The sequence below is a fragment of the Gossypium arboreum genome, chromosome 6 (genome assembly GCF_025698485.1).
Source record: "Gossypium arboreum isolate Shixiya-1 chromosome 6, ASM2569848v2, whole genome shotgun sequence".
Taxonomy (NCBI): domain Eukaryota; kingdom Viridiplantae; phylum Streptophyta; class Magnoliopsida; order Malvales; family Malvaceae; genus Gossypium; species Gossypium arboreum.
The window spans coordinates 24,737,577-24,751,675 of NC_069075.1; positions in this window are offsets into that span (position 1 = coordinate 24,737,577).

The window sequence follows — 14,099 nt, forward strand, 5'->3', positions numbered from 1 at the left end:
TAGTCAATTTAGCCACCATCAAGTCCTTATTTCAATAAACACAAAAATACACCAATTCAATTCAAACCCATGTGTGCCGAATTACTATAGTATCCCTAGCAGCCCATATTTCACATTTATTCATACTTTTAACCCCATATTTTTATCTTTTCACAATTTAATCCTTAATATGCATTTTTACTCAAAATCTCTTTACAAAACATAGATATCCATCACTAAACTTTCATAATTCATCATCAAACATTCAAAAACACATGAATCCATCATTGGAAACTTTCAAAACATTAAATAGTTTTGCAATTTAGTCCCTGGGCTAGCTAGTACTCGATACAACGATCACAAAAACGTAAAAATCATCAAAAATTGAGCTCAAAACATACCTCAATCAAGAAATGCAAGTGCCAAAATTTCAAACCCTATTTTAGCTTTCTTCTTTGCTTCATTAAGCCGTAAAATATGAACATAAAGATGGCTTTATGTTTTGTTTTATTAAAACATAAGTTAATTACTAATTTACTAATTTGACCTTGGTTTAAAACATTAATAAACATATAATGGATGACTGTTCGTGTCAAATCCTACTATCTATGGTCTATTCAAAACATAAGGACTTCACATTTGATTATTCATAGCAATTAAGCACTTAAACAATTAGACTGCAACTTTTGTATTTTACGCGATTTAGTCCTTTTGTCAAATTAACCATCCAATCAATAAAATTATTTTACAAAACTTTCACACATATATAATCACATGCTATAAACACCAAAAATAATATTAAAATAATTTTCTAACCTCGAATTTGTGGTACCGAAACTACTGTTCTGATTTAGCTAAAATCGAGCTATTACATTACATGCTTAGTAAGTTCGTATAACGGAAATTAAACTTACCAATCTTGATTATTAAATCTAAACATACAACATCATGTTTCCATTCATTTGACTAAATCTGCCTAAGCACATACATACATTCAATCAAACATGTTAGTCACCAAAATCTTCATATAAATCAAGTAACATAGATGAGCTCATCAAGCAATATTCTTTCAAATCATTATCAATTCATCTTGAAGTTCTTGTGCTATGTCAACAGTTTTATGTCTGCTGGATTGTTGAATTCTTATGATTGCTCAAGTAGTACACTCGAAGTGTACGATTCAAAAATTCATCAATTTCTTATTCAGAGATACCCCTTAAGGCACTTAACCAAGAAACACTCTCTCAAGTCACATATCGTTTAACAGGATTATCAGTCCAGGCTAAATCCTTTATATAGCGTATGCTCAAAAGCTCGATTAGGATTACCAATCCAGGCTAAACCCTAATCTTAACACATACTCGAGAGGTATTATACTAGGATTACCCGTCCGGGCTAAATCCTTTATATGACAAGGTCATTGGGACTAGTCGTCCGAGCTAAATCCCATCTACAACAAATGCAGGACCCTACTTGTTTCGGGAAAGCGCACACAATTATCAAAATTCAACATCCAATCGGGACTAACCCATTTATCACCATTTCAAGCTTATTTTCATTTTTCATCATAGCATAAAAGTAAAGCACATCAACATAAATCACATTACATGCAACATAATAATTGATTAACATAATTACATGTCCGATTAAGTTACACGAACTTACCTCGTCACTTGTTCGCGTAAAAGTCTACTAATCTGAAATCTTTTTTTTTCCTCGATCTAACCTCGAATTAGTGTTGTCCGGATCTATATAAATGAATTGAACATCAATCTCAAACATTTCATATCTAAATGGACTCATTTTACGTTCTAGGCAAAATTATCATTTTGCCCCTAACTTTTCCATAAATTCTAATTTTGTCCCTAGGCCTGGAAAATGAAACTTGTACAAATTACTCCTTATTCCAAGCCTAACCAAAGCCGCATTACAAATTTTCCAGCACATGTATTCATAAAATTTTATAATTTTTTATCAAATTTTACAACTTTTCATTTTAGTCCGTAAATCATGTTTTGATCAAAAATCACTTGTAAAAGTTGTTTAACTTTCTACCATAAATTTCTACTTTCCAGCATAATACATCCATGACCCATTTTCATACTTTGATAACGTCTCAAATTAATCCCTCAAATAGAGATATTAAGCTATCCCAATTTTAAAAATACCAAAATTACTAAAAACGGGAAAAGAGAACTTACCCAATTATTCCTTGAAAGTTTCTTTTCTCTCTCATAGGGTGTTCATGTGTTTTGGGTTGAATATGATGAAAATAAGATGATATAATTTCTTTTCATCTTTTAATTAATTAAGTATTTTGGTATTTCCAATTTAGTCCATTGTCTTTTTCTACAATTCCATGGATGAGTCACTAAGAAAAATCTACATACTTTTCTTAATGGCCTAATTACCATATAAGGACCTTAATTTTTTAATTCCATAGCTATTTGATCCTTATAGCTACTAGAATTCAACTTTCGCATTTTATGCGATTTAGTTCTTCTCGTAATTAAACACTTAATCGATAAAATTTTTGTATCAAAATTTTCACATGACATGCCTATTATAATACGACCATGTAATGAAATAAAAATAAACCTTATTTTTGGGTTGGATTTGTGGTCTCGAAACCACTGTTCCGATTTCACTGAAAAATGGGTTGTTACACCTTTAGCCATGTAACTTAGCTCATTTTGGTTGAATTGGTAGTAAGCTTATATATTATATATGTGCATGCATGTATCAATTCCTTGTTGGTGATGTAGTTTATTAATGCTTGGCAAATGGTTGAGTGTGGCTTATTGGGTTATTGATGTGACAGCCCAAAATTGACCCTAGTCGGGAGGTGGTTTCGGGACCACAAAACCGAGGCATAAAAATAATTTATAATTTATTTTGATGCCTATAATATGTGTTAATTCATGTGTGACATTTTGATGTTTCGATTTAGAGTTATAAATGTGAATTTCATTAGAAAGGACCTAGTAGTAAACTTTGAAAGTATGATGGGGAAAGGTGTGATGACTAGTTGAACATGCATGCAAAAATAAGGATTTGCATGTCAATTCCCCCAACATGAAGTGGCGGCCATGGCAAGAGTGGATGGGCAAAACATGTCATGAAACATGTTTTGTTGGTGCATTAGGGTGATATAATAAAATAAAGAGCATGGGCAAAGAAAGAAAAAAATGGTCTCATCCATGCTTCCCCCTTGGCCGTGAGTTGAGAGAAAGGAAAAGAAAAAAATTGGTTCATCCATTCTCATTTTCTTTGGGCTGAAAATTCTAAGAAGGAAGGAAATTTTGCTCCATTTTTAGTTTAGAAGAGATCTAGAAGGAGATTTGGCTATACTTGCATCAAGATTAAGGTATGTTGAGGTTGTGTCATGAGATTCATGCTTGTTTTGGTTGCTAACTTGATGTGCATGTTAGCCATGGTTCAAATCCTTGCTATGCCATGAAAAATGGTATTTGGCCAAGGTTGATATTGTGTTAAAGCCATTGCATGCTAAATGTGAAGCTTGTTGATGATGCATGTAATGATGGATTGACTACTCTTGAAATTTCTTTTTAGTATTCTTGAGTAGGACATTGAATTCTTTGTTTAACCATGACCGAAGTTGAAAGAGTATGGTTGTGATGTATTCGGCCATGGTGCATTCATGAGCATGATTTATGCTTGTTACTTGATTGGTAAAATTTGTGTTTGGATGGGTATGAACCCCTTGAGATTGACCTTGCACCTATATGTGTATACATGTTTGCACATGATGTATTGGCATGACATATATACTATTTCAAGGTATATATTTGCTTGTGATGATGATTCGGTTATGAAGTACATGAGAGATGTGTATTGAGCTACAATATGTAATGCGTTAGTTAGTAAAATGTATGCTGTTTTTGTGTGGTATTAAGTGCATAATTGGCCTCAACATGGACATGCATATTCGGCCACATGAGGGGAAATTGGTGTGCATGCATTCGGTTAGAGGCAAGCATATTGATGCCTATTCTTGGCTTAGAAAATTCGGCTAAGAGGAATATTAACTAATGTGTTGAGTTCGATTCGTGATTTCGTACATATGCGACTTTGATGCCTAATGAGCATATATATTGGCTAGGTATCTTGAATTCCTCTTTCGATGCTCAAATGATAAAACCAATTTATTTGTTAAATTAAGCTCAAGAGCAAAGGGGAGCTAAATCCAATAAGGGAAGGAAAAGTCGTCGAATAGTCGTCGAAATCGTTCGACCACGTCCAAGGTAAGTTTTCGAGTATAGAAACTTAGATTTTGATTCGATTGAATGAAGTAATAAGCAATCGAAATTGTGCCTTTGTATGTGGCCATTGAGCGAAATGATATTTTTGCTAAGTGAATTGTGCATAAAAGTTGTGTTATGAAATTGAAACAAAGATGTGTATGAATGTTCGAGTGATATCGGGCTAAGCCCAAGGCAATTGTACGAGTTATGATATCGGGCTAAGCCCAAGGCAATTAGGCGAGTTATGATATCCGGCTAAGCCCAAGGCAATTGTGCAAATTGTGATATCCGGTTAAGTCCCGAAGGCCTTTGTGCGGGTTACCATAACCGGGCTATGTCCCGGCGTTTGAACGAGTAGCTATATCCGGATAAACTCCGAAGGTATGTGATTCGAGAACTTTGAACTTGCTGGAAAATTTTCAGTTAATGCACTTGTGAAATTCCCAACAACAAGGTATGCGTTTTGTGTGTGCTTCGCACACTATGAGTAAGTGCGTAGGAATATTCGCCTAATGATAAATGAGCTATCGGCATTAACTAGGCCGTTATTTGTGTATGAATATAAGAGTTGGGATTGTGAAGTAAGCATGTCTTTGAGAAATTGTGCATATGAATTATTGTTTAGCTACTTGAATGCTATGCTTTGGTTGTGTGTATATTATGGCTCAAACTTACTAAGCATAAATTGCTTACTCCGTTTCTTTGTTTCTCTGTTTATAGATTTTGCTCGTTAGTGATCGGATTCGGGATCATAGAAGTTGAAGTCAACCACACTATCAAAGCCCTTTTGGTACTCCTTTAGTTGAGTTTTGGATATGGCATGTATAGGACCACCCTCGGTTGTTTTAAGTACTTTGTGATGTATATGTGTGTGCCATGCGAAAATGGTTCATAAAAGTGGAGTATGGAATTTGACCATATGTGGTTTGTAATTATATTTGGTTTCATGATGTGATTATGGTTTGGAATGAGAGTGTTGGTCACATGATCAGCCATTGGAATGGCTAAATATGATCATATGTGGACCTAAGTATGACTAGACTATAGTTGGTCCATGGGAACTACAATATAGGTAAAGCCTACCTTAAAACAGAGGCTGCCAGCTGCAGTGAGGTGGATGTGAAAAATCACCAAAATTTGTAGGAATGGTGTTAAATAGTGAATAAATTATGTGATCGAACCTTGACGAGTCTATTTTCATATGAAAGTAACGAAACGATCATATGAACAGTATACTGAGAGATATTAAAGTTCTCGTGAGACAGGACCAGAACAGTTTCTGGGTCCCCTGTCGCGACTTTGAAAATTTACCATAAATTATCCAGAATGAATTAGAAGTCATGCCTTATATGTACAGATTCCTTTTTTCAGTCTAGTTTCATTAGAAACAAACGAAATCAGTATTGAAACCCTGTACAGAGAGATATTCAAGTTGTAACGCGCTTAGGTCAGTGTAGTCGACCCCTGTAACATGGGTGACTTTAACTAATAAACTGTACCAATTGGCCCTACCAAAAATTCTAGAAAAAAATCCAGGGATGGATATATGAGTCTAAATTCAGGGAAAATTTACGGAATAAGTTTCTGAGTTCTGTAACTCGAGATATGCTTTTTAAGGCAACAGTGACGCAGTTTTCCAGCTTGCCTGGGAATGTCAAGTTGGTCGATGCTATAAGTGGTTTTGGCTTGTTAACCTCGTGTCCCGACACCGCAACGGTCTCGGGTTCGGGTGTTATAATTTTATTGGTATCGAGCTACGGTTTAGTCGATCCTAGGACTACCGTGATATGTTTGGGGTCTAGCTATACATGCCATTAAGTGATAATTGATAGTGTGGTGATTTCGACATTTTGAAATTTGTGTTTGTTTATAGCCATGGATCCCGATCCCAATCGAGCAATAGCTGATGATGTGGAGAGTGTGGCGCTGCTCGCGCAAGGGACAGCGCCCGGACTCTCAACCTATTGCTAGCAATCCGAATGATGAGGCTAAGCAAGCCTTCTATAGCGTGATGAATGATTGGTTCAACCAATACATTCGAACTAACACTACTGTTCCACAACCTCCATTCCCGACTAATGCAACCCAAGACCTACAATACCTCCAGAATCGACCAAATAAGGTCAAGTAAGCCCCAATCGATGTAATTGAAAACATGGGGCTACTGAATTTAAAGCTACGGATAGCGACGATGCCGAGGAAGCTGAATTTTGGTTGGACAACACTATCCGGTGCTCGATGAGCTATCATGTACACCGATGAATGCTTAAAGTGTACTATCTCCTTGCTACACGATTCCGCCTACTATTGGTGGAGTACTCGACTTCATTGTGCCTAGGGAGCACGTAACTTGGGAGTTCTTTCTAACCGAGTTCAAAGAAGTAAATCATCGAGATTTATGGATCAAAATGGAAGGAATTTCTTGAACTTAAACAAGGTTCCATGTGGTTCATCGACTACTGAACGAAAATTTGTGAGGCTTAGCCGATGCTGCTGAATGCATTTCTTGAAGTCGTGATGTGTAAACGCTCAAGATGGATGAATGATGATATAAAGTCGTATGTTGGCATTTTGGAAATCCGAGAGTTTGTGGCTCTTGTCGAGCGGCGTGCAAAGCCGAGGAGCTCAAGATGGAGAAAAGAAAAGTGAAGTGGGAGCAAGGGAGTTTCAGAAGAGGTCTTGGGAAGCCCTTCCCATAGTCATCAAAGAAATTTAGAGATGGCTTAGGCCGGTCTAGAGACACTTCGGGCTTTTCTAGACGAGACCGCGATCGACCCCCTATGGGCACGCGAGTCACTTCGATCGCCGGTGTTGGTAATGATCGTCGAGGTAACGGAGTGCCAATATTGTGGCAAATGGCATTCAGGAGTTGTAGACTCGTGACCTCTCTGTTACAAGTGCGGATCGGTCGATCATTTCATTAAGGATTGCCCGAGTTTATTTGAACAAAACGTAAATCAAAGTGGGAACCCGGTGCTACCACAACTCGAGGTAGGCCACCTAGAAATATGGGCAATGCTAGTGGTTTGTGAATACCGGATGTTTTCCTCGAAGAATTGCCGGATTACCACTGTTCGGAAATAGAGTTTGGCATCAAATTGGTACCGGTACCACCCCAATTTCGATAGCTCCGTATCGTATGGCACCAACGGAATTAAAGGAGTTGAAAGCTCGATTGCAAGAATTGGTGGATAAAGGTTTTGCTCACCGAATTTTTCACCTTGGGGTGCACCGGTGTTGTTTGTGAAAAGAAGGATGGAACCATGAGGTTGTGCATCGACTATCGTCGACTTAATAAAGCGACGATAAAGAACAAATATCTCATATCACAGATCGACGATTTGTTCGATCAACTGAAGGAGCTTCGGTGTTCTCGAAAATAGATTTGAGATCGGCTATTATCGATTCTTGAATTCGAGATTCAGACGTACCCAAGATTGCCTTCAGAACGAGATATGGTCACTACGAGTTCCTAGTGATGCCGTTTGGGCTTACTAATGCCCCTGCGGTATTTATGGATTTAATGAATCGGATCTTCAGACCATATTTGGATCGGTTCGTAGTCGTGTTCATTGATGACATCTTGGTCTATTCAAGAAATGAGACCGAACATGCTGAACACCTGAGGTTAGTGCTGCAAATTTTACGGAATAAGCAATTATATGCTAAGTTCAGCAAGTGTGAGTTCTGGTTAAGAGAGGTTAGCTTCTTGGGGCATGTGATATCTGCATCGGGTATTCGAGTCGACCCGAACAAAATTTCAGCCATACTTAACTGGAAGCCTCCGAGAAATATTACCGAGGTTCGGAGCTTTTGGGGGCTTGCCGGTTATTACCGACGATTTGTAAGAGGTTTCTCGACGATAGCCACGCCAATGACGAAGCTACTCCAAAAGGATGTTAAGTTCGAATGGACGGAGAAATGTCAAAAAAAAGTTTCGATCAACTGAAAACTTATTTGACTGAAGCCCCAATTCTAGTGCAACCCGAATCGGGCAAAGAGTTTGTTATTTATAGTGACGCATCCCTACTCGGGTTAGGTTGCGTATTGATGCAAGAAGGTCGAGTTGTGGCCTATGCGTCGAGGCAATTAAAGCCACACGAGAAAAATTATCCGACCCATGATCTCGAATTGGCTGCCATCGTATTCGCCTTAAAGATATGGCGACATTACTTATTTGGTGAGAAGTGCCATGTGTATCCGGATCACAAAAGTCTCAAATATTTGATGACTCAAAGAGACTTAAATCTGCGACAAAGACGTTGGCTCGAGCTGTTAAAGGATTATGAGCTGGTCATTGACTATCACCCGGGAAAGGCGAATGTGGTTGCGGATGCCTTAAGTCGTAAATCATTATTCGCTTTACGAGTGATGAATGTACACTTGTCTGTTCTACCCGACAATGTGTTAGTAGCTGAATTGAAAGCCCAACCATTATTAATACGTCAAATTCGTGAAGCTCAGAAAGTCGACGATGAGTTGGTTGCAAAACGGGCTGAGTGTGTTCCGAACAAGGACTCGGAATTTCAAATCGATGATGACGATTGTTTGAGGTTCAAAAGTCGTCTGTGTGTTCCAAAGAATTGAACTTATTTCGATAATTCGAACGAAGCCCATTGTAGCCGAATGGCAATCCACCCGGAGTACGAAGATGTACAACGATTTGAAACGTCGGTTTTGGTGACATGGTATGAAACGAGACATCTCCGACTTTGTTTTGAGATGTTTAATATGTCAACAAGTGAAAGCGGAACATCAAGTGCCTTGAGGATTACTTGACCGACCACGATACCCGAGTGGAAATGGGATCGAGTCACAATAGACTTTGTATCCGGACCGCCATTGTCGACAAGTAAGAAGGATGCGATTTGGGTCGTGGTAGATAGATTGACTAAGTTGGCTCACTTTATCCCGTCGTCTGATTTTTCAATGGACAAACTAGCCGAACTGTACGTTTCTCAGATTGTGAGATTACACGGGGTGCCTATTTCCATCGTGTCGGATAGAGATCCGAGATTTACCTCGCGATTTTGGAAGAAGTTGCAAGAAGCTTTGGGTACCAAGCTACATTTCAGCACCGCCTTTCACCCCCAAACCGATGGTCAATCCGAGCGGATAATTCAGATACTTGAGGATATGTTAAGATGTTGCATCCTCGAGTTCAGTGGTTCATGGGAACGATATTTGCCTTTGATTGAATTCGCTTACAACAATAGTTTTCAATCAAGTATTAAGATGGCACCCTACGAGGCTTTGTACGGTCGTAAATGTCGTACACCATTGTTTTGGACCGAGCTCGGTGAAAGCAAAATTTTCGGGTGGATTTAATTAGAGATTTGAATGAAAGTGAAAGTAATCCGTGAAAGTCTCAAGATAGCCTCCGATTGTCGGAAGTCATACGCTGGTGCGAAACGAAAAGACATCGAGTATCGTGGGAGATAAAGTGTTTCTCAAGGTTTCGCCTTGGAAAAAGATACTCGATTCGCCATAAGGGCAAGTTGAGCCCGAGGTTCATTGGGCCATATGAGATATCCGGCGAGTCGGTCCGGTGGCATATCATTTGATTTTGCCCCGAACTCGAAAAGAATCACGATGTCTTTCATGTTTCGATACTTGACGCTATAGATCCGATCCATCGCACGTGATTAGTCCATCGAGGTTGAAATTCAAACCAATATGAGTTATGAGGAAGAACCGATTCGTATCCTATCACGTGAAGTGAAAGAGTTGCGAAACAAGTGGGTTCCGCTAGTGAAAGTGTTATGGCTCAAACACGGGATAGAAGAAGCTACTTGGGAAACCGAGAACTCCATGAAAGAGCGATACCCAACCCTATTCTGGGTAAGATTTTCGGGACGAAAATTTCTTAAGTGGGGAGAGTTGTGACACCCAAAATTGACCCTAGTCGGGAGGTGGTTTCGGGACCACAAAACCGAGGCATAAAAATAATTTATAATTTATTTTGATGCCTATAATATGTGTTAATTCATGTGTGACATTTTGATGTTTCGATTTAGAGTTATAAATGTGAATTTCATTAGAAAGGACCTAGTAGTAAACTTTGAAAGTATGATGGGGAAAGGTGTGATGACTAGTTGAACATGCATGCAAAAATAAAGGATTTGCATGTCAATTTCCCCAACATGAAGTGGCCGGCCATGGCAAGAGTGGATGGGCAAAACATGTCATGAAACATGTTTTGTTGGTGCATTAGGGTGATATAATAAAATAAAGAGCATGGGCAAAGAAAGAAAAAAATGGTCTCATCCATGCTTCCCCCTTGGCCGTGAGTTGAGAGAAAGGAAAAGAAAAAATTGGTTCATCCATTCTCATTTTCTTTGGGCTGAAAATTCTAAGAATGAAGGAAATTTTGCTCCATTTTAGTTTAGAAGAGATCTAGAAGGAGATTTGGCTATACTTGCATCAAGATTAAGGTATGTTGAGGTTGTGTCATGAGATTCATGCTTGTTTTGGTTGCTAACTTGATGTGCATGTTAGCCATGGTTCAAATCCTTGCTATGCCATGAAAAATGGTATTTGGCCAAGGTTGATATTGTGTTAAAGCCATTGCATGCTAAATGTGAAGCTTGTTGATGATGCATGTAATGATGGATTGACTACTCTTGAAATTTCTTTTAGTATTCTTGAGTAGGACATTGAATTCTTTGTTTAACCATGACCGAAGTTGAAAGAGTATGGTTGTGATGTATTCGCCATGGTGCATTCATGAGCATGATTTATGCTTGTTACTTGATTGGTAAAATTTGTGTTTGGATGGGTATGAACCCCTTGAGATTGACCTTGCACCTATATGTGTATACATGTTTGCACATGATGTATTGGCATGACATATATACTATTTCAAGGTATATATTTGCTTGTGATGATGTTTGGTTATGAAGTACATGAGAGATGTGTATTGAGCTACAATATGTAATCGTTAGTTAGTAAAATGTATGCTGTTTTTATGTGGTATTAAGTGCATAATTGGCCTCAACATGGACATGCATATTCGGCCACATGAGGGAAATTGGTGTGCATGCATTCGGTTAGAGGCAAGCATATTGATGCCTATTCTTGGCTTAGAAAATTCGCTAAGAGGAATATTAACTAATGTGTTGAGTTCGATTCGTGATTTCGTACATATGCGACTTTGATGCCTAATGAGCATATATATTGGCTAGGTATCTTGAATTCCTCTTCGATGCTCAAATGATAAAACCAATTTATTTGTTAAATTAAGCTCAAGAGCAAAGGGAGCTAAATCCGATAAGGGAAGGAAAAGTCGTCGAATAGCCGTTAAATCGTTCGACCACGTCCGAGGTAAGTTTTCGAGTATCGAAACTTAGATTTTGATTCGATTGAATGAAGTAATAAGCAATTGAAATTGTGCCTTTGTATGTGGCCATTGAGCGAAATGATATTTTGCTAAGTGAATTGTGCATAAAAGTTGTGTTATGAAATTGAAACAAAGATGTGTATGAATGTTCGAGTGATATCCGGGCTAAGCCCGAAGGCAATTGTGCGAGTTATGATATTCGGGCTAAGCCCGAAGGCAATTGGGCGAGTTATGATATCCGGGCTAAGCCCGAAGGCAATTGTGCAAATTGTGATATCCGGGTTAAGTCCCGAAGGCCTTTGTGCGGGTTACCATAACCGGCTATGTCCCGAAGGCGTTTGAGCAGTAGCTATATCCGGATAAACTCGAAGGTATGTGATTCGAGAACTTTGAACTTGCTGGAAAATTTTCAGTTAATGCACTTGTGAAATTCCCAACAACAAAAGTACGTTTTGTGTGTGCTTCGCACACTATGAGTAAGTGCGTAGGAATATTCGCTCTAATGATAAATGAGCTATCGGCATTAACTAGGCCGTTATTTGTGTATGAATATAAGAGTTGGGATTGTGAAGTAAGCATGTCTTTGAGAAATTGTGCATATGAATTATTGTTTAGCTACTTGAATGCTATGCTTTGGTTGTGTGTATATTATGGCTCAAACTTACTAAGCATAAATTGCTTACTCCGTTTCTTTGTTTCTCTGTTTATAGATTTTGCTCGTTAGCGATCGGATTCGGGATCATAGAAGTTGAAGTCAACCACACTATCAAAGCCCTTTTTGGTACTCCTTTAGTTGAGTTTTGGATATGGCATGTATAGGACCACCCTCGGTTGTTTTTAAGTACTTTGTGATGTATATGTGTGCGGCCATGCGAAAATGGTTCATAAAAGTGGAGTATGGAATTTGACCATATGTGGTTTGTAATTATATTAGGTTTCATGATGTGATTATGGTTTGGAATGAGAGTGTTGGTCACATGATCAGCCATTGGAATGGCTAAATATGATCATATGTGGACCTAAGTATGACTAGACTATAGTTGGTCCATGGGAACTACAATATAGGTAAAGCCTACCTTAAAAACAGAGGCTGCCAGCTGCAGTGACGTGGATGTGAAAAATCACCAAAATTTGTAGGAATGGTGTTAAATAGTGAATAAATTATGTGATCGAACCTTGACGAGTCTATTTTCACATGAAAGTAACGAAACGATCATATGAACAGTATACTGAGAGATATTAAAGTTCTCGTGAGACAGGGCCAGAACCGTTTCTGGGTCCCCTGTCGCGACTTTGAAAATTTACCATAAATTATCCAGAATGAATTAGAAGTCATGCCTTATATGTCCAGATTCCTTTTTCAGTCTAGTTTCATTAGAAACAAACGACATCAGTATTGAAACCCTGTACAGAGAGATATTCAAGTTGTAACGCGCTTAGGTCAGTGTAGTCGACCCCTGTAACATGGGTGACTTTAACTAATAAACTGTACCAATTGGCCTGACCAAAAATTCTAGAAAAAAATCCAGGGATGGATATATGAGTCTAAATTCAGGGAAAATTTACGGAATCAGTTTCCGAGTTCTGTAACTCGAGATATGCTTTTTAAGGCAACAGTGACGCAGTTTTCCAGCTTGCCTGGGAATGTCAAGTTGGTCGGTGCTATAAGTGGTTTTGGCTTGTTAACCCCTCGTGTCCGACACCGGCAACGGTCTCGGGTTCGGGGTGTTACAATTGATGAATAGTTAAGTATGGCTCATTGGTATATTAGAAAAATCTAAGTAGAATTATACATGATGAAAGTGTGTGTGTGGATGCCTTTGAATGTGAAAGTGGTATGTTTGATTTGGCATAATGAAATGTCATGTACATTGTAAATGATGGTATCACATTAACATGTTTTAGCTATAATTGTGAATGTTTTGGTTGCTAAGTAAGCCATGAATTGTGCCATTAAATTTGTGTAAGTGTAGGTGTAAATGAGGGTGGAAAATGGCTTGGTAAATAGCCTCTATTTTGTCCACACGGGTAGACACACGAGCGTGTGTCTAGGCCGTATGTCACACACGGCCTATCCCATGGGCATGTGTCCGGGCCGTGTGTCCCCTGCACCTTAATTTTTAGAAACAGTATACTCAGAATTGAGCACACGGGTAGAGACACGGGCTTGTGTCTCATTCATGTGAGGGACACAGCCTCAGACACGGGCGTGTGAAGTCTGCACCTATTTAATGAAAATTTAATTACCCACACGGCCTAGCACACGGGCATGTGACTTGGCCATGTGACATCAATTTGTACATGCATTGCAAGTTAGTGAGTTACACGGGTTAGGGACACGGGCTCGTATTAGTCCTCGTACGATCCCTTGTTTACAGTAAAAAAATTTTAAGTTTTTGTAAGAATTTCTAAAGTTCTCGGTTTATTCTCGAACCACTTCCAATGCATGTTTTAGGCCTCATAGGCTCGTATTAGGGACTTTATGATTGAATACGAATGGTTTTAATTTAGATGCA